Source organism: Scyliorhinus torazame, chromosome 17, assembly GCF_047496885.1.
Source record: "Scyliorhinus torazame isolate Kashiwa2021f chromosome 17, sScyTor2.1, whole genome shotgun sequence".
In the NCBI taxonomy this organism is placed as follows: domain Eukaryota; kingdom Metazoa; phylum Chordata; class Chondrichthyes; order Carcharhiniformes; family Scyliorhinidae; genus Scyliorhinus; species Scyliorhinus torazame.
This window is the reverse complement of record NC_092723.1, coordinates 154,286,598-154,308,869: the sequence shown is the minus strand read 5'-3', so window position 1 is coordinate 154,308,869 and position 22,272 is coordinate 154,286,598. Positions and strand designations below refer to the sequence as shown.

The window sequence follows — 22,272 nt, the reverse complement described above, 5'->3', positions numbered from 1 at the left end:
GCAGGACCAGAACATGTGTATGTGATTGGCTGGGCCCCTTCCACACCGCTCACAAATATCCCCCACGCCCCCACAAGCAACCAGCTCATCCTCAACTTCATCAGTTGCGCTCTGTGTACTACCTTTAACTGTATCAACCCCAGCCTCGTACACGAGGTTGAGGCATTTACCCTCCGCAGCACCTCAACCACAGTCCCCCCTCCAGCGCCACCCCCAGCTCCTCTTCCCACTTGGCCTTAACCCCCTCCCGAGACGCCCTAACCTCCTCCAAAATCTTCCCATAAATCGGCGAGATGACCCCCCCCTCCAACCCCATCACCGACCACACCCCCTCCAGCAACGAGGAGGGTGGTGAGGGTGGGGCTGTTGTTGTCTGGCATACTGACTTGACTCCTACCTCGCAGAGGCTGAACAGTAACTCTCAGACACTTCCTCCTACCTCCCCCTGGACCATAACCGCATCACCGAGCATCAAGTCATTGTTTCCAGTACTGTCACCGACCTCATCTCCTCTGGAGATCTTCCCTCCACAGCTTCGAACTTCATAATCTCCCAACCCTGGACAGCATGCTTCTACCTCCTCCCCCAAACCCACAAACAGGACTGCTCTGGTAGGCCTACCGTGTAGGCCTGTTCATGCCCCACCAAACTCATTTCTTCCTATCCTGACTCCATCCTTTCTCCTCTTATCCAATCCCTTCCCACCTACATTCGCGATTCATCCTATCAACAACTTCCAGTTCCCTGGCCCTAACCTCCTCTTCACCATGGATATCCAATTCCACTGTACCTCCATTCCCCACCAGGATGGTCGGAGGGTTCTCCACTTCTTCCTCGAACAGAGGCTTGAACAATTCCCATCCACCACCACTCCCCTCCATTTGGCTGAACTTGCCCTCTCACTGAACAATTTCTCCTTTAATATGTCTCACTTCCTCAAGACCAAAGCCGTGACTATGGTTACCCACATGGGCCTCGGTTTTGCTTGTCTCTTTATGGGGTATGTGGAACAGTCCTCATTCTAGTCTTACTCCGGCCTATCCCACAACTCTTTTATCGGTACATCGATGACTGTTTCGGTGCCGCTTCCGGTTCCCGTCTGGATGTAGAAAAATTTATTAATTTTGCTTCCAATTTCCACCCCCCTATCTCCTTCACATGTACATCTTCCCCTCTGACTTCCCACTGACTCCCCCTGTCAGTATTTCACAGGGACCGTTCCCTCCATGATAGGCGTTCTGTGGATGTGAAAGAGACTCCAGGATGGTGTGTTGCCTCCCTGATGCCAGGGTCAAGGATGTCTTTGAACGAACACAGGGCATCCTGAAGGGGGAGGGTCGTAGTACACATAGGTGCTAACGACATAGGCAGGAAGAGTGATGAGGTCCTGCAGAAGGAATTCAGGGAGTTAGGCAGTGAACTAAAAAGCAGGACCTCCAGGTTTGTAATCTCAGGATTATTCCCTGTGCCACGTGCCAGCGAGGCTAGAAATAGGAGGATAGTGCAGCTAAACACGTGGCTAAACTGGTGGTGTAGGAGGTTGGGGTTCAGATTTTTGGAGCATTGGGATTTCTTTCGAGGCAGGTGGGACCTGTACAAGAAGGACGGGTTGCATCTAAATTGGAGGTTTGCTAGATTCACTCAGGAGGATTTAAACTAGTATGGCGGGGGTGGGGGGGGGGGGGGGGGGACACCAGAATGTGAGCTTAGAAGGTGTAATAACTGAAGGGGGAATAGAGAAACAAAATAAAAGAACAACATCACCCTCTGGCAGAGCAAAAAAGGTGACAAGTGTGAAAAGGGTGTCAATGCAGTATTGAGGGTGTTGTACCTAAATGCCGCAGTATACGGAACAAGGTAAATGAGCTTGTTGCGCACAATGAAATTGGCCGGTACGATGTTGCGGGCATCACAGAGACGTGGCTGCAAAGGGATCAGGGCTGGGATCTAAATATCCAAGGATATGTGTTCTATCGAAAGGACAGGCAGATGGGCAAAGGGGGCGGGGTTGCATTGTTAGTAAGGAATGATCGATAGCAAAGAGCGATATAGGATCAGAAGGCATAGAATCTCTGTGAGTAGAGTTGAGGAATCGCAAAGATAAAAAGACCCTGATGGGAGTTATGATACAGGCCCCCCAGCAGTAGTCAGGATGTGGGGCAGAAAGTAAATGAGGAGATAGAAAAGGCAATATTACAATAAACATGGGGGACTTCAATATGCAGGTGGACTGGGAAAATCAGGTTGGTAGTGGATCCCAAGAAAAGGAATTTGTAGAATGTCTAAGATGGTTTTTTGGAGCAACTTGTGACAGAGCCTACTAGGGAACAGGCAATTCTGGATTTGGTGATGTGTAACGAGGGAAACTTGATTAGGGAACAAGGGTGAAGGAACCCTTAGGGAGCAGTGACCACAATATGATAGAATTTACCCTGCAGTTTGAGAGGAAGAAGCTGCAATCAGATGTTACGGTATTACAATTAAGTAAGGGTAACTACAAAGACATGAGGGAAGAGCTGGCCAGAGTTGATTGGAAAAGGAGCATAGCAGGGAAGACAGTGGACCAGCAATGTCAGGAGTTTTTTTGGGTTATTCGGGAGGCACAACAGAAATTAATCCCAAGGAGGAGGAAACATGCAGAGGGGAGGACAAGGCATCCATGGCTGACGAGGGAAGTCAAGGACAGCATAAAAGCTAAAGAAAAAGCAAACAAAGTGGCTAGGATTATTGGGAAGCCTTTAGAAACGAGCAGAGCACAACTAAAAAAGCAATAAGGGGGGAGAAGATGAAATATGAGAGCAAGCTAGCTAGTAATATAAAGGAAGATAGGAAGAGTATTTTTTCAATATATAAAAGTTAAAAGAGAGGCAAAAATAGACATTGGACCACTGGAAAATGTAACTGGAAAAGTAATAATAGGAAACAAAGAAATGTCAGGCGAACTGAGTAGTTACTTTGCATCAGTCATGAGAGATTCCTCCTCATCTTAGTTTTAAAGGATTGTCCCTTCAGTCTGAGGCTGTGCCCTCGGGTTCTAGTTTTTCCTACTAGTGGAAACATCCTCTCCACATCCACTGTAACTAGACCCCTCAGTATCCTGTAAGTTTCAATAAGATTGCCCCTCACCCTTCTAAACTCCAACGAGTACAGACCCAGAGACCTCAACCGCTCTTCATATTACAAGCTCTTCATTCCAGGGATCATTCCTGTGAACCTCCTCTGGATCCTTTCCAAAGCCAGCACATCCTTCCTTAGATACGGGGCCGAAAACTGCTCACAATATTCCAAATGGGGTCTGACCAGAACCTTATACAGCCTCAACTGTACATCCCTGGTCTTGTATTCTAGCTCTTTCGACAGGAATGCTAACATTGCATTTGCCTTCCTAACTGCCGACTGAACCTGCACGTTAACATTAATCTTGAACTGGAACTCCTAATTCCCTTTGTGCTTCTGATTTCCTAAGCATTTTCCCAGATAGAAAATAGTCTATGCCTCCATTCTTCTTAACAAAGTGCATAACCTCACACTTTTCCACATTGTATTCCATCTGCCCTCTCTCCTAGCCTGTCCAAGTCCATCTGCGGCACTCCTGCTTTCTCAATGCTGCCTGTCCCTCTGCATATCTTTGTGTCATCTGCAAACGTAGCAACAGTTCCTTCTTCCAGATTGTTGATGTGTATTGTCAAAAGTAGTGGTCCCAACACCGACTCTCTGAGGAAATCTAACGAGATTACTTCCACTGGTTCTCCTTTGTCTAAATTCCTTGTTACCTCCTCAAAGAATTCTAACAGATTTGTCAGTCATAACCTCCCCTTGATGAAGTGCTGACTCAGTCCCATTTTACCATGCACTTCCAAATACTCTGCAATCTCATCTTTAATAACGGACTCTAAAACCTTACCAATGACCGAAGTCAGGCTAACCGGCCTATAATTTCCCATCTTCTGGCTCCCTCCCTTCTTAAATAGGGGTGTTACATTAGCCATTTTCCAGTCCTCTGGACCCTCCCTGCCTCCAGTGATTCCTCAAAGAATAAGGCTACATTGGTATTGTTCAGTTCTGCATCTTATGGGGTTGAGTTCTGATTTGCCTTGTTTGCTCTGGCCATGATAGGAGGTAATCATTTCTAAATTTGCAGCAGGAACTTTCTGAATTCTGGACAATATTAGCTTCTTATTTCTAGAGTTTCAAGTTTCATACTGTGAAGGGGGCAACTGGTACTGAGGGCCTAAATCAATCTCAGCACGCGCTTCTGTGTTCTTTTTATCTGGGTGATTTGTACCTGCATGAGGCCAGGCTACTCACAGGCACAATGTATTCAATCTAGAGTCGAATGTGGCCAGGATAGATCAATAATGGAAAGGGAGTCTGAAAGAGATGAAGCATCTGAGGATGAACATCCATTTATTTGTCTTTGAGCATGCTTTTCACTTGGTTATCACACTTCAAGTCGGCTTGAATGTCTATACCCAGAACGTTCAGGGCTACCCCCACTGTCGGGGGTGTAATTGTCTTACTTTATGTCACGTGGCATGTGCTCATGTTGAAATCTACTGGAACCTACTCCCAGGGCTTTACATTGAGTAGCATTTGACTGCATACTGCTGTCCCCACATGATTCATTGGGAGTGTCAAGAGTTTTGAACCTCACCACCTAGATTCTGCAACTGTCACATTGTCCACATATTTACAGTATTTGAGGCCAGAAGAACAGAGAGCATTATTAATAACCATTAGGAAAGAACTTCCGGTGGCGGCATGTACAGGGGAAGTCGCACGTTGGGTGGCTCCCTTTTGAGGTATATTTTTAGGAGTTTTAAAGTCTGGTCCCGGGGGTAACTTTTGGAGGATTGAAGGAAGGGAGATAAAAAGCACTGCAAAAACCAGTGGTGAAGAAGGGAGGAGTGAGATGGCGGAGGCTGGACTGCAAGGTGGGGCCGCACTGCTTACGTTGGAGATGATGACTGAGGTGATGGCTATAGCTGGAGAGGCAGGTTGCGAGGCACATGGAGGCGTTGAGGAAGGAGATGGCGGTCTTACTGAAATCGTTGGTGGAGGAGGCAATTAACCCGGTGAGGGTAGCTGTGGCAAAGACGTTGGACGAGGTGAGAGAGCAGGGCGAGAAGATGAAGGAAGTGGAGGAGGCCGTGCGCAGCACAGCGACCAGCTCACCTCGATGGGGGATGAGCTGTGGTGGGTAGTGGAGGCTAACAAAGGGCTACGAGCATAGCTTGAAGATTTGGAGAATCGCTCTAGATGGCACAATTTGAGGATTGGGCCCGAAGCCAACGGAGTACTTCGCCAAGATGTTGGCAGAGTTGATGGGGGAGGGTGAGGAGCCCTCCCAGTATGAACTAGACAGAGCTCATCGGTCGTTAAGGCCAAAGCCAAAATTCAATGTGCCACCAAGAGCAATCATCATCTGCTTCCATAGAAACCCACACAAAGGAGAGGGTGGTAAGCTGGGTGAAGCAGGAGTGGGAGGTGCAGTGGGCTGGTACTGGAGTTCAGATATTCCAGGACTTGATGGTGGAGTTGTCAAGAAGCGAGCGGCGTTCGGCCGACTAAAGACGGCACTGTTCAAGAGTGGGATGCGATTTGGTGTGGTGTATCCAGCGAAGCTGAGGGTGACGTACAACACCAAAGAATTTTATTTTGAGGCGGCTGAGGTGTTTTTGAAGGCAGAAGGCTCCATGTGGCGCTCAAAATGGCAGCATGATAGCAAGAATCCCTCCCTCGTATTCCTCACCATGCATACAAGGGATACAGAATTATATCCTGATTTGCGCTTCCTGCGGGATCGTACATCAGTTGTAATTCTTCTCCGGCAGGAGAACACAGGGCTGGATTCTCCGTTTCAGCTGCCAAGTGTCGGCTGAAATGGAGAATTTGCGGGCGTTTTGCGACGCCAAAATCGATGCTGAACCCTCACTGATTCTGGGACCGGTGAGAGACTAGCAGCAGCGACGGGTGAAACTCCTGGCTCCCGTGCCGAAAACAACCATAGAATGGCCGGGTCCGTGGCCGCGGATGCGCACGACAACAACTTGCAGCGGTCGCGCCGTACAAAATCTGCCATCCACGTCCCCCTAGCCCTCGCGGATGCTTGGCAGTGCTCATGCCTGTTGGTAGTGTCACCTGGACACCTTGGCAATGCCAGGCTGACACCCAGGTGGGACTGCCAGGCTGGCACTGCCAGGGTACCCAGTTGGCACCAGCAGTGCCAGGAAAACACTCTGCCCAAAGTGCGTGGAGCTGGGAGCTTCCAATCCTTTAGGAGACCCCCTCGAGTGCCGCTTACCGCCTCGCTGTAATGTGCAGATTTGCTAAAAGGTTGGGCGGGATTTACATCGCAATGTCTTGCAAAAATGCGTTGAATCTCGTGAGGTGTTGCAAGCCGGGTAGATCCGGGAGCGGGGCTCCCCCGGCTCTCAATGGCCACACTGCGCTGCGGCAAGCTGCTTTCTGGGCGCAGTGTGGCTGTTGGATCGCACCCACAATCTCTATAAAATATTCCTACACCCATCACACTGTGGTCTTAAGAGAAGTGGCATGTTCGGCGATGAGGCATAGTTTGTCAAGTGTTGCTGGTTCTTGTCTACTGGACCAGCTTATTGACTCGGCTTTACTCTTGGAAGACTACCCAAGATTGAATCACAGGATGTTTCCTCGCTGGCACCAATAATGCAGCAGGGGCTATTGGGAAAAGTTCAGAGACACTATGGGCTGGATTTTCCAATCGCCGACGTCTGGCGATTGGCCGGAGAATCCCCGTTCACGCTGGAATCGGGGTCGGCGCCGTTTTTGCGATGCTCCGCCCCCTCGATGGGCCGTGTCTGCTCACACTGAGTCCAGCGCTGCCTCAATCGGGAGGGAGCCGTTCCGCTGGCAGAGAGGGCTTCGGCGGGGGCTGGGGTGGGTGGTGGTCTGGGGGTGGCCGTTTTTGGCACGCCGGGGCCGGGCGCGGCAGGCGCCATGTTGCACTGCACGGCCGCCACAGGCTGCCGCTGTGCGCATGCACAGCCACGGACCCGGCCATTCTCCAGCCGTATCCGCAGGTAAAGCCGGGGGGCTTTAAGCTGCGCGGCTGCTAGCCCCCCACCGGACGGAGGAGCGGAGAATCCAGCCCCATATCACCAGTGGATCCGTCCCTGCAACTCTCCATCACCAATGTCAAATCCAGCCCCATATCACCAGCATTGTCAATAAAATATCCATTAATCACCAAATCACATAGCTATTGTGGCACACAGGGAGGCTGTTTGGTTCATCATGTCTGCACTGGCCCCATGACTGAGAAACGCACTGAGTACCATTCCCTTGTCTTCTCCTTGTAACTCTGCACGTTCTTTTTTTTTCAGATAACAGTCTAATTCCCTTTTGAATGCTTCAATTGAACCTGCCTCCACCTCACTCTCAGCAGTTCATTCCAAACCATAACCACTTAGTGTGTAAAAACGTTTCTCCTCATATCATTTTAGCTTCTTTTACTAACCACATTAAATCAGTGCCCTCTCATTCTCGTAATGACATTGGTGATGAAGAGTTGCTGGGACTGATCCACTTGTGGCCTTCAAAGGGGAATTAGATTAGCATCTGAAGAGAAAACATTCACAGGGTTATGGGGAAAGGGCAGGGAACGGGACTAGCTAAATTGCAGTTTCAGAGGTCTGGCACAGACACGACAGACTGAATAACGTACTGCTGTGCTGTCACCATTCTGTGGCGGGAATTTTCTCATTATTTGGCAGAGTGGGGCACAGATGGGTTAAAATCGGGGTGGAAGCCGCCAACCCCAAGAGTGGCTTCCTCTGCTGCACCCAAGCCCCACCCAACCATGGAATTCCACCTCCCCCATGGACATCAACCCCCCACCCTCCCGCCCCAACCACAGAACACCTCCCCATGGAACACCTTCCCAGACTACACCCCCAGCACTTCCCTGGCATTGTCCCACAGGCTAGCCCCTTGGCACTATACCCGGCACTGCCTGAGCAATGTTAGGGGTCCGCGCCTGAGCATGCCCCTGTCCCCCAAGGGCTGTGTTCGCCAGTGCACCTCTTGTGGGTTCTGCTCCCCAACTGCTCGTCATGATTCACGACAGCGTGCCCTCAGGCCGACGTGACTGGACAATCCATTGGGTGTGCATGTGTGTGTGTGGGGGGGGGTGGGGTGGGGGGGGGCACACTATTATGCGCAATGGATGGCCTGATAATATTTAAATTGGGATCCTGGCGTTCAAAATTAGTTGTGTCAGTGGCGGAGTCGGGGACAGTTGATCGGGGGAATCCTGCCATTGTAAAAGCTATTTTGGGACTTCCAGATGACTCCCTGCTGTTGTTCCCGCTCCCCAAAACCGAGAGTGGAATATCCCACCCTCTGATTCTATCAGAAAAATTGATGTCACTGAGCAGAGCTCTCTGCAGCAGAGAACGCAAAAGGTTCAGTCATCTTTCCCAACCTCCTAAATAGCTGGTTCCTTATTTTGAGACTTTGACCCTCTCCTTCCCCAGTTCCAGTCTCCCCAGCCCGAGGAAACATCCACCCAACATCTATGCTGTGAAATTCCTTAAGATTTTATGTATTTCAGTTAGATCACCCCTCATTCTTTTGAACTCCAGTGACTATAGGTTGATTCTACTCAACCTTTTGCCACAGCCTAATCAACCATCATTGCAGTCCCTCCGGGGAAGTTTATCTGTCCTTGGATAAGGAGAACAAGACTGTTCTAGGTGCTGAGACGAAAATCATTTTCCATTTCAGTGTTGGTATCAATCTTCAGCAGGTATTGCATGGTTTGAAGCAGACATGAATCCCTGAGGGGAACAATATGTCTAAACAGACCAGTCTGTCCAGCTGCAAACCCTCAAAAGATGTAAAAAAAAAATGAAATGGTGTTATGCAGAGACTGGGATAAGATCCTTCCCCCTGGCATGGAAACGTCCCAGTCTGGCTGCTTCTGTCTGGGGTGGTATTGCGTGTAATCCAGATGGAAGTCAGGATGTTCCCCATATCTTAATAGCGAAAGCATTCAAAGTTAAATATATAATAATACCTACAAATAAGTGCAACCTCTTGAATACAAATAAATTGAATAACATAGTGCTCAGCTGAGGATTGGACCATTCAGCCCAACTGATTTATACTTGGGTGACTGTGTGAAGTTTGCACTTTCTCCCTGTGTCTGCGTGGGTTTCCTCCGGGTGCTCCAATTTCCCCCTCTCAGTCCAAAGATGTGCACGTTAGGTGGATTTGCCATGCTAAATTGCCCCTTAATGTCTAAAGGTTAGGTGGGGTTATGCAGTTACAGGGATAGGCCGCGGGAGTGGGCCTAGGTAGGATGGTCTTTCAGAGGGTCGGTGTAGACTCGATGGACCGAATCGCCTCCTCCTGCACTGTAGGGAATCTCTTTTTTTTTAAATGTATTTGATTAAACATGTACCAAAACAGGTTACAGCAAATAAACGCCCCGAGAAGCATACTTGCCAGCAATCAACTATACAGCCTGTACAGATTTCTCCGGCTTCTCTGAAACCCCAAATATCGCCAGCAAAGGGTCCGGGTCCACCTCCTCCTCCACTATCCTGGCTAAGACACTCCCGCCCAGAATCTTCCCAATTTTTCACAACCCCAAAACATGCATGCGTGATTTGTTGGCTCTCGCCCACACCTCTCACACTCATCTGCTACCCCCCAAAAAACCCACTCATTCTCGCCCGAGTCATATGCACCCTGTGCACCACCTTAACCTGTATCAGGCTCATCCTTGCACAAGAGGAGGTCCCATTTACCCTACGCAGTGCCTCACTCCACAATCCCCAATTGATCTCTCCTCCCAACTCTGCTTCCCATTTCTTCTTGATCTTCACCACCCGCTGTTCCCTGCTCCCTCAGCCATTTTCCCCCCCAATTCTTCCCTCGCCTTCCACATCGGAAGCAGCAGTCGCTCCAGCAGGGTGTATCCCGGCAACCTAGGGAACCCCATCCAGACATTTCGCGCAAAATCCCTAGCCTGCAGATACCTGAACTCACTCCTCCTTGGCAGCTCTACCATCTCCCTGAGCTCCTCCAGACTGGCGAACCTTTCTCCAAATACAGATCCCTCACCTTGATCAGCCCCACTTCCCTCCACCTCCTGTATACAATATCCATTCCCCCGGCTCAAACCCATGATTCTCACACAGCGGCATTAACACCGACATCCTTTCCACCCTAAAATGCCTCCTCACCTGATTCCCTGGGTTGGAGTTTCCGGCAGGTGATCCCGAAATCGCGAAACGCGATCGACTGGAGAATCGTCTCCGACGCCAAAATCGAGTCTGACGCTGGTTTCATGCCGACTTGGCATTCTCCGGCCCCCCAAAAACGCCGCTATCGCAGCTCCCGCCGCGTGGCCTGAAAGTACAGTGTGCATCTCATTAGCAGTCCTGACGACCGATTCTCTGGGTACTCAGCGATCCAGCGCCCCAGATGGGCCGAATTCCCGACGGCGTGTTTCTAATGTGCTATAAAAAATCTTGAACCTGGCGTACTGGCTGCGGTGGCAGGGAGAGGAGGTAGGAGGTGGCGTGGGGGGACTGCGGGCTTCCGGCTCGGATACTGGCTGTGCTTTCTGCGGGGGGTTGGGGGGGGGGGGGGGACAGGCCGAGCAGCCGGGGAGCACCCAACGGTGGTGCCCAGGCACCGACCGCCATCATGGCGGCCATCTTGCTGGCTACCCACCCCGGACCCTGGGTGCGCGCAGTGAAAACTACCATATGGGTGCCCCCCGCCCCACCCAACCGGCAACACCCACTGGGCGACCATCCAGGGCCACGCCGACGGCAGCCCCTGGGTGAGGGCAGAACCACCCAACAGTGCATGCGGCAGCAGGGACGGGTGCCAGGACCAGGGGTACCAACGGGGCCGGGGTGCGGGAATGGGGGAGCGTGCGTGGTTGGCGTGCACGGTGACAACCGGGGTCACAGTAGCCCATGGTACATCATCCTGCAATGTTGGCCGCCGTGGCGATGCCCGCTGCCCTGAATGCAACCCTGTGACAGCGTGAACGAGGGACACCCCCCACGGTTGCGGGGCTGGCTGCTGGGCGACAGGGGCTACCCTTTGCGGTCGTGGCTGATGACGCCTATATGGAGGCCACAGACCTGACGCGGTGACCCGCTACAATGATGCTCATTTGTGCGACCAGGGATGTGGTCAAGCGGTGCTTCGGTGTCCTGAAAATGGGCTTCAGGTGCCTGGCTGCTCTGGAGAGGCCCTCCAGTACAAGGCCAGGAGGGTCGCCCGCATCGTGGTGATCTGCTGCGTCCTCCACAACATAATAATAATAATCGCTTATTGTCACAAGTAGGCTTCAATGAAGTTACGGTGAAAAGCTCCTAATCGCATCATTCCGATGCCTGTTCGGGGAGGCCAGTACGTGAATTGAACCCGCGCTGCTGGCCTTGTTATGCATTACAAGCCAGCTGTTTAGCTCACTGTGCTAAACCAGCAACATCACACAGCAGAGGAGTGATGTGCTGGAAGAGGATAAGGAGGAAGGGCAGGCCTAGTCAGGCGACGAGGACGAGGGGGACAATGAGCGGGTCATTGGGCCTGACCAGGCATGGGAGGCCGCACAAAGGAACCGCCAGGGCCAGCGAATGGCACACACTCATTGAGACACGTTTCACAGACTGGGGGGGCGGGGGAGGGAGGTCACTGGGAAAGGGGCATGGACACCACCGTACCACACCCCCTCACCTCACACACGACCGAACACCCTCACCTCCCACACCACCAAACCACCCACATGCACACCCCTTCTGTTATATATACCTGCGGCCCTTCGAGCTGGGGGCACTGGGTTGGCAGTGACAGCAGTTCTAGTCCATGGGGTGGAGGATGATGACAGCCCGCTCTGCGATGAGCTTACACGGTCCACCCACTGGGCCTCACCCATCCACCACCCCCTACTCCCATTGGCCAGCACTGGCCGCCCCACCCCCACACCCATCAGACAGAGTAGAGGCAGGTTTGAACATGAGTTTATTGTGAATAAATATATACAGTCTGTGCCTTAGCCCCTATAACTAAACTGTGTCCTGCACCTGTGCCAACTTAACTGGTGTCTAATTTTCTGGCCTTATATGCCCTATCATTACGTCTTTGTGGTTCCCCAGATGAGACAGCAATAGTGGAGGTGGACTGTTGTGATTCCTGCCCTGCGATGAGAGTTCCCATAGCGCATGTCTCCTGTGGCGGCCCGGTCTGCATGGGCCTGGCGGCTCCAAGGGCATCCCTGGTGGCGTGCTGCCGCCCTGTTCTGCCCGCTGCCCACCAGATTCACCAGAGACAGGGGGTGGGGGAGTGGAGTCCGAGGTGCTGCGGTGTTCTGGCACCTCTCCTGCGGGAGCCACCAGCATGGACCCCATCACCTCCCCCTCCCTCGGGGTGCCCAATGGTCCCCCTGCTTCTCCATGGGACGGGGGTGCGAGCGGAGCCATCCCCGAGGCCCCCCCTCCACCCCAACGCTGCCAGTCCTGGAGGCCCACTCTGGTATCGACAAGGGTCTGAACGTCAGCAGCCATGGAGTACAGGGAGTGGCCCATCTCCAGCTGGGACTGCAACACATCACTCTGCGACTATGCCACCACCCTGAGGGTCTGTGCCACATCAGCCAGTGAGTGGGCCGCGCCCCTCATGGTGTGGGCCACGTCCCTCAGGGTGTGGCCACATCAGCCAGTGAGTGGGCCACATCCCTCTGGGACCGGATCGCCTCTCTCTGTGTCTGTGCCATGCTGGCCTGCGCCTGGGCATTGCCGCCGCCGCTCTCGGCCATGGCCTGCTGTGACTGGGCCATGCTGAGGAGCGCCGCTGCAATCTCCAGCTGGCTCTGGCACATGGTTGCCTGTGAGAGGGCAGCCCTGCCCTGCGCCTCGGCCCCCTTCTGCCCCAGGCCTTGCACATGCTGACCCACGTCTGACACTGTCGCCCCCATTGCCTCCACCGCGGATGCCACCTGTGCGGTTTCGGCCTGGGTGGCACGCATGACCAACACCACCCCTTGCTCCTGTACACGGATGGACTCCTCCACCTGCCCCTGCAGGTGCTGGAAGCCGGCAGTCATCCCCTCCTCTAGTCCCTGGGTCTCTGACTGCACCTGCACTGTGGGTGGGACTGGATGTTCCAGGAGCCCGGGACCTGTCTGGGCGGCAGCTGGTTCCAGGGGCCGGACAGCCCTCGGCTGCTCGTACCTCCACCGGCTGTGCCGGACCGATTGTGTGGTGCGCACCAGATAATGTCCCAGGAACCTCTTCACTAGTTTGCCCAACTGAGATGATAGTCTCTGAGATGGTGGGAGACAGCAGTGGCGGAAAGTCCGTGTCCTCCTCTGACCCAAACTCTAGGGTCTCCTGATGTGTTCTGGCTGCTCTCCCCATTGGTGCTCTGCCGTCCGGAGGGCACCGGCTGTGGCATTGGCCGGGGGCGGGTGGCCCCCGGATGGACCGGCCCTATCTCCGACAGGTCCTGTAAGACACAAGATGGCATGTATGGTTACACAATCGGACAGGGGTGAGTCGGGCTGAGGTGAGGGGTGGGATGAGGGTGGTTGGGGTGGGGTGAGGGAGGTGGGATGAGGGGCGTTCGGATGGGGTGAGGGGGGTTTGGGTTGGGTTGGGGTGAGAGGGGTTGGGGTGGGGTGACATGTGTCATGAGGATCCGCAACTAGGCAGGGGGTTTCACTTCATCGCGTGCCGCCGACCTCCGCCTCGGCAACCTCCCTCTCCTCCGGGCCGCTGACCACGTCCAATGCCCTCTACTCGGGCATGGTGAGTGGATGCAGGTCTGGTGGTCCCCCTCCGGTCTTTTCCCACTCCCGGCCGTTATGCGTGGCCTTGTTCTGTGGTTGGGGGGGAGGGGGAGCCCAGGGGGCAGCCCAGCGGTTGGGTTGGGTAGCCGATGGCATCAGTGGCCAGGGCACATGGCAATTGCGGCTGGCATGGGTGCTGGCATGTGGGGCAGGGTGGGGGCCCAACCATCCCCTGGGGGGGGGGGATCCACGTCAAGTGTGTGGGGGGGAGGGGGGCTAGTGCCAGGGGTACAGCACTGACTGCTCACCCTGGCCGCCCTGAGCAAGCCATGCAGTTTTTTGTGCACTGGGTGTGAGTCCGGGCGACTTTGCGAATACCGCTGACGGCGATTCCCACCTCCGCCCAGGCACGGTGAACGGTTGCGCCTGAGGCCCTCCCTCCTGGGCCGGGGTACAGCACCAGCCGCCTCTCCTCCACTGAGTCACGGGGGGTTTCCAGTTCTGCATTGCGGAAGCGTGGCCTGCTCTCTTTCCAGCCATGTTGGCTGCGACGCTTGTGCGTGAGAGGGGTAGAATCCCTTAAGTGCTGCTGCAGTGTGCGGCAATCACGGAACCGCCGAATCCGCCGCCGTTCTGCTTCCAAAGTGTGGCATTTCCCGTGACGCCCATGCTAGCCCCTTTGGAGTGGCTGAATGCCTTCACCTGTGGCGCCGTTTTTGCCGTCGTGAAACTCCACAGTTTTCACGACGGCGTCAACACTTAGTCTCCAGAATGGAGAATCCAGCCCCTTATCTTCACCGTGGACTGCACCACCGGGCTCCCTGAATACCTACTCGGTGCCGTTGGCAACGCTGCCGTCACCATAGCCCTCAAACTAGACCTTTTACAAGATTCCTCGTCCATCCTAACCCACTCTACCCCTTCTGCACTGTAGGGATTCTATTAGCCGCAGTATTAATATAGCTAGTCCAGTTTAGTTTCTGATCAATGGTAACCCCCAGGATGTTGATTGTGGGGATTCAGCGATGGTAATGCCATTGAATGTCAAGGGGCGATGGTTAGATCCTTTCTTGTTGGAGATGGTAATTGCCTGGCACTTGTGTAGACTGAATGTAACTTGCCACTTGTCAGCCCAAGCCTGGATAATGTCCAGTTCTTGCTACATTTGGACTGCTTCATTATCTGAATAGTCATGAATGGTGCTGAATATTGTCTAGTCATCTGCAAGCATCCTCACCTCTGATCTTATGATGGGAGGGAGGTCAGTGATGAAGCAGCTAAGATGGTTGGGCCTAGGACACTACCCTGATGAGCTCCTGTAGTGATATCCTGGAGCTGAGATGATTAACCTCCAACCACCACAATCACCTTCCTTTGCGTCAGGTATGACTCCAACCAGCGGAGTGTTTTCCCCTCGATTCCCATTGACTCCAGGTTTGCTCAGGTTCCTTGATGCCATACTCGGTCAAATGCAGCCTTGATGTCAAGGGCAGTCACTCACACCTCATCCCCAGCATTCAGCTCTTTTGTCCATGTTTGAACCAAGGCTGTAATGAGGTCAGGAGCTAAGTGACCCTGGCAGAACCCAAACTAAGTGTCCATGAGCAGGTTATTGCTGAGTAAGTGCCGCTTGATAGCACTGTTGATGGCTCCTTCCATCACTTTGCTGATGATGGAGAGTAGACTGATAGGGCGGTAATTGGCTGGGTTCGATTTGTCCTGTTTCTTGTGTACAGGACACACCTGGACAATTCTGCACATTGTTGGGTAGATGCCAATACTGGAACAACTTAGCTAGAGGATCTGGAGCACAAGTCTTCAGTACTATTGCCAGAATATTGTCAGGGCCCATGGCCTTTTCAGTATCCCGTGCCTTCAGCTGTTTCTTGATGTCATGTGGCGTGAATCGTTTGGACTGAAGATTGACATCTGTGATGCTGGGATCTCTGGAGGAGACCGAGATGGATCACCCACTTGACACTTCTGGCTGAAGATTGTTGCGAATGCCTCAGCCTTGTCGTTTGCATACATGTGCTGGGCTTCTCCATCATTGAGGATGTGGATATTTGTGAAGCCTCCGCCTCCAGTTTAATTATCCATCACCATTCACGGCTGGATGTGGCAGGACTGCAGAGCTTAGATCTGATGCGTTCGTTGTGGAATCACTTTGTTCTATTTATTATTTGCTGCTTCTGCTGTTTGGCACACAAGTAGTCCTGTGTTATAGCTTCACCAGGTTGACACCTCATCTTTCGGTATGCCTCCTGGCATGCTGTCTGCATTCTTCATTGAACTCGGTTTGATCCCCTGGCTTGGTGGTAATGGTGGAGTGGGGGATATGCTGGGCCCTGAGGTTGCAGATTGTGGTTGAGTGCAGTTCTATTGCTGCTGAAGACCCACAGCGCTTCATGGTCCTTAGTTGCTAGATATGTTTGAAGTCTATCTATCCCATTTAGCACGGTGATCGTGCAACACAACACGATCTAGTGTATCCTCATTGTGAAGACGGGACTTTGTATCCACAAGGACTGTGTGGTGTTCACTTCTACCGATACTGCCATGGAGAGTTGCATCTGCAGCAGGCCGATTGGTGAGGATGTGGTCAAGTATGTTTTTTACTCTTGTTGGCTCCCTCACTACCTGCTGCAGTCCCAGCCTAGCAGCTATGTCCTTTAGGACCCAGCCAGTGTGATCTGTGGTGGTACTACTCTTGGTGATTGACATTGAAATCCCCCAACCAGAGCAAATTCATGCGACACTGCCAACCTCAGTGCTTCCTCCAAGTAGTTTTCGACATGGAGGAGTACTGATTCATCAGCTGATGGTGGTCGGTACGTGGTAATCAGCAGAAGGATTCCTTGTCCATGTTTAACTTGGAACTATGAGACTTCATGGGGCCCAGAGTCGATGTTGAGGACTCCTAGGGCAACTCCCTCTTGACTGGTGGCAGCACGGTAGAGTAGTGGTTAGCACAGTTGCTTCACAGCTCCAGGGTCCCAGGTTTGATTCCCGGCCTGGGTCACTGTCTGTGCGGTGTCTGCACGTTCTCCCTGTGCGTGCGTGGGTTTCCTCCGGGTGCTCCGGTTTCCTCCCACAGTCCACAGATGTGCGTGTTAGGTGGATTGGCCATGCTAAATTGCCCTTAGTGTCCAAAAAGTGGGGTTACAGGGATAGGACGGAGGTGTGGGCTTGCATAGGGTGCTCTTTCCAAGGGCCAGCAGACTCGATGGGCCAAATGTCCTCGTTCAGCACTGTAAATTCTATGATTCTATGACTGTATACCACTGCGCCACCACCTCTGCTGGGTCTGTCCTGCCGGTGAGACAGGACATACCGAGGAATGGTGATAGTGGTGTCTGGGACATTGCCTGTAAGGTATGATTCTGTGAGTATGACTATGTCTGGCTGTTGCTTAACCAGTCAGTGAGACTGCTCTCCAAACTTTGGCACATGTACCCAGTTATTAGTAAGGAAGACTTTGCAGGGTCGACAGGTCTAGGTTTGCTGTTGTTCTTTGCGGTGGTCTGTACGGTTTCATGCCTTTTTTGTGTTTTAGTAGCAGTTGAATACAACTGAGTGGCTTGCTAAGTTATTTAAGATCAACTACATTGCTGTGTATCTGGAGCCACGTGTAGGCCAGACCAGGTAAGGATGGCCGATTTCCTTCCCTAAAGGACATTAGTGAACCAGATGGGTTTTTACGACAATCAAAAATGGTTTAATATCATCATTAGATATTTAATTCCACATATTGCATTGAGTTTTAAATTCCACCATGAACCCGGGTCCCCAGATCATTACCGTTTCTGGATTACTCGTCCAGTGACAATACCACTACGCCACCACCTCCCCGAAACTCAGCATTTCTGACAGCATCTGTGGAGAGATGTTTCAAGTCTGTATGACTCTCCCTCAGTGCTTTTATAGTCTCATGAATCTGCTTCCACTCTACTTTATGTAGCCCTCAGCATATCCTTCTGTCCCTTGCAACCTTAACTGGCTTCCCCTTGACTGCATTTAAGCTGGAATGCTTCTTCAAACATCCATATCTTAGTAATTAATAACTTCAAATCTGGATGTTTGAATTACATTAAATATATTCTCTAAGTGTAAGTTGTTGTTGTAACCCAATACCAATTGAGAAAACCGTAAGAACATAAGAAATAGGAGGAGCCAATCAGAAGGTCCCCTGAGCCTGTCCTGCCATTCAACCAGCTAATGGCTTGTCTGATCTTGGCCTTAACTCCACTTTCCTGTCAGTTCCCCATAATTCTTGACTCTCCCAGTGTTCAAAAATCCGTATATCTCAGGGTGAGGGTGATATTTTCTCCAATATCAGCAAGAACCGTAGCGTCATTGAGTTTTGGAAAGAAGCCATTGTGTCTGTGCCAACCATTAAGCACTCTTCCCAAAGCCAATGATTTGGGCAGCACGGTAGCACAGTGGTTATCACAGTTGCTTCACAGCTTCAGGGTCTCGGGTTGGATTCCCGGCTTGGGCACTGTCTGTGCGGAGTCTGCACGTTCTCCCCGTGTCTGCGTGGGTTTCCTCCGGGTGCTCTGGTTTCCTCCCACAGTCCAAAGATGTGCAGGTTAGGTGGATTGGCCCTGCTAAATTGCCCTTAGTGTCCAGAAAAGGTTAGTTGGGGTTACGGGGATAGAGTAGAGGTGTGGGGATAAGGTGGAGGTGTGGGCTTGGGTAGGGTCGGTGCAGACTCGATGGGCCGAATGGCCTCCTTCTGCACTGTTGATTCAATGATATCAAGGCCCTGTACAACTAAAGCAAAAGTTCCTTACTTTTGTGGGCAGCACGTGGGTTTCCTCCAGGTGCTCCGGTTTCCTCCCACGGTCCAAAGATGTGCAGGTTAGGTGGATTGGCCATGCTAAATTGCCCTAGTGTTCAAAAAGGTTGGATGGGGTTACTGGGCTATGGGGATAAAGGGGATAGGGTGGAGGTGTGGGGCTTGGGTGGGGCGCTCTTTCCAGGGGCCGGTGCAGACTCGATGGGCCGAGTGGCCTCCTTCTGCACTGTAAATTCTATGGCACTTGGCCTGTAGTCTTATATGCTATGGCATTTCAAATGCGCATCTAAGTACTTCTTAAATGTTGTGAGGACTCCCACCTCCACCACTCTCTGTGGCAGTGAGTTCCCGATTCCAACCATCCTCTGGGTGAATTTTTTTTTCCTCACATCCCCTCTAATCCTCCTGCCCATTTCCTTAAATCTATGTCACCTGATTATTAATCCACCTGCTAATTGGAATTGGAATAGTTTATTGTCACGTGTACAGTGAAAAGTATTTTTCTGCATGCAGCTCAAACAGATTATTTAGTGCATGAAAAAGAAAAGAAAATACGTATAAGGGCCACACAAGGTACACAGTGTAAATACATAGACACCGGCATCAGGTGAAGCATACAGGAGTGTGGTATTAATCAGATCAGCCCATAAGAGGGTCATTTAGGAGTCTGGTAACAGCGGGGAAAGAAGCTGTTTTTGAATCTGTTCATGCATGTTGCCCAATGGACGAAGTTAGAAGAATGAGTAAGTCAGGTGGGAGGGGTCTTTGGTTATACTGCTCGCTTTCCCAAGGATACGGGAGGTGTAGATCGAATGAATGGGTGGAGGCGGGCTCATGATGGACTGGCCGGTGTTCACGAGTCTCTGAACTTTCCTGCGGTTTTGAACCGAGCAGTACCATACCAGGCTGTGATGCAGCCAGATAAGGTTCCTTCCTATCCATCCTATTGTTGTCCCTCTTAGTTTTATACACCTCAGTCAGATCCCCTTTGAGCCTTCTCTCCTTTAAGGAAAACAACCCCAGGTATCTCTTGATAGCTGAAAGGTTCCAGTCCAGGCAACATCCTGGTGAATCTCCTCTGCACCCTCTCCATTGTAATCACTTCCTATCTATAGTACAGTGGCCAGAACTGCACACAATATTCCTGCTGAGACCTAACCAGCGTTTTATACTACTCCATAATCACACCCCAGATCTTAATTTCTATGCCTCGGTTAATAAAGGCAAGTATTCATATGCCTTCTTAACCACCTTATCTACCTGTCCTGTCGTCTTCAGGGTCTATAGACATGCACACCAAGGTCCCTTTGATACTCTACTTCCTAGGGCCCTACCATTCATTGTATACTCTCTTGCCTTGTTAGTACTCCCAAAATGCATTACCTCACGTTTTTCAGGGATAAATTCCATTTGCCACTGTTCTGCCCATCTAACCAGACCATCTATATCGTCCTGTAGTCTAAGGCTTTCCTCCTCACTATTTACCATACCACCAATTTTTCTGTCATCTGCAAACTTACTGATCATACCTCTCACATTCACATCCAGATCATTAATGTACGTTGCGTGGGAAAAGTGGCATTGACCCTGCCGCTGGCAATGGTGGCTTTTAACGATATACAGCGCGGTACCTAGAAGAAGAGAATTGCAGGCATGGGTTCCACGCTGTATCGCTAGCGTGCGGCCTCTGATTCCCCTGCCCCATCAACACCTCAGTACTTTAATAATCGGGGCGCAACATTTAAAGGTTGCTCCTGCACACAGCTAGCACACTTGCCTCTGGGAAGTCATGGCTCCGAAAGGTAAGTAGCATACTGCCCCGAAACTCACCGACGTCTACCTGAAGTGCTTGCTGGAAGCATTGGAGGCCCGCCATGATGTGCTGTATCTGCGCTCTGGGTGAAGACCTGCCAGCAAGATGACCAATCCAGCATGGGAATCGGTGGCAGTGATGGTCAGCACTAATGCCTTGCAGAAGAGAAAATTCATCCAGTACCTTAGAGGATGAATGAACTCCATTATGCTAGGGTAAGTCACGTTTCTTATCACTTACAACTCACACATTCACAGACCCATCGCACATCCACAGGGATCGGACTCAATGGCAGCTCAAGGGACACCATCACTAACTCTCCCACACACATCTTCATCTTCCCCGTGGCCTTTGTCCTCATTACCTCACATGCCAGGCATCCTTATCACCTCCTCTAGTAACGGGCCTGCTTACACCCTCTTCATGCAGGATAAGCTGGCTCCCAACAAGAGGGAGAGATTCCAAATGGGTGGAGCGATGACAGAACTCAAGGTCCTCATAAATTTTGAGTAGAGAGCCATTCAGCTGGCAGCAATCAACCAAGTGAGGAACTAGCACTGAAACACCCATCAGACAACCATGCTGTGAGTGATGCGTCCTGTTCGTAAACTCTCCTTTCTCTTGCAAGCACACAGGGGAAGCAGCCGAGAGGGTCCATGAGCCAGGTCCTTGACACTAGGCCCAACAGCAGCAGAGAAGAGGGATTCACAGACTCTGAAATAGAAGAACAGTCACAGCGCACACCCACACCCACACCCTCCACCAGCGTAGAAACACACACCTCGGTGGGAGCAAACAGCCTCAGGGTCACAATCTGGTGAGCACATCACACTGTCTGATTTGCAGCAGGTGAAGGCAGGTGTATCCAAGGGCGCTGACATTCAGGGGATTGCTGGAGGCCAAGAATCTGCTGAGTCCGAGTCGGATGACGAGCCTCTGGACTCAGTCATGCCTCAGTTGCTGGAGTTGCAAAGACAAACTCGGGAAAATCAGGAAGGGATGTCTGCTGCACTCATCAGATTGCAAAGGTCTATGGAGGAGTCTATCTATGTTCCGTGTGAGGTGAGGTGATTACATTGTCAGACCAACGCATCAAGTCAACACTAGTAAGGCGACGTCAACCGGGCGACATCAACCGTAAAGACCATGGTCTAAAATGTCTGTCAAACACTGCTGCAGGACACTTGCTCAGATCCATCAGGTTGCCTCCACCTTCACTGTGTATGTTGCAGATGCACGAAGACATAGCGGCAGCATAAGAAAGGCTAAGAAGCATATGGGAGTCATTTCCTAGCATCCCAACAACACCTTGCTGCATGGACACTGCACTTGAACAGAGTGGGAGGCAACACCACACACGCAGCAGCCAGCATCCAAACACCCAGGGGATGGGACACAGCTCTGGGGACACGTCTACAGCTGGAGGACGGGTGAGTGCAATGGGGAGGGAGGGATGCCTGGAGAGATGGACCAAGGGTTCTGAGGTCGGGCCGCATTGCGGAAGATAGTGACAGAGGCATCATACTGCCTATGGTCAAGGGTTTTTAATGTGTCACAGGTATCCAACACTGCTACGCTCTCCCGATTGTGCTGACCCACTTGCCCCCCTCCCCCAGTGCTCTGTGATCCTCAATGTGCTTAACCTTCCTTGCTCTACCGCTATGTCTAGGTGTGTTCCCAGGATGCACATCTGAGGTGGAGGAAGCCAGCTGCTGACCATATCCCGTGGCCTTCGATGGCCCTGCCAGCGTCCTATGGGGCTGGAGGGCTCGGTGCGTTTGTTGATGGCACATGCACAGCTGCACCCCCTGTCCCGGGTGCTGACTTCGAGAAGCGGCCTCATCAGAGGGATGAGGGTCGCTG

General features: G+C 51.9%; 1 protein-coding gene across 5 annotated transcripts in view; it reads left to right on the top strand.

Moving 5' to 3' along the window:
- The window catches only part of LOC140394261 (ankyrin-repeat and fibronectin type III domain-containing 1-like), a 1,262,745-nt gene that overhangs the window by 308,425 nt on the left and 932,048 nt on the right, over positions 1–22,272 (top strand). The gene's annotated exons all lie outside the window — the stretch shown is intronic.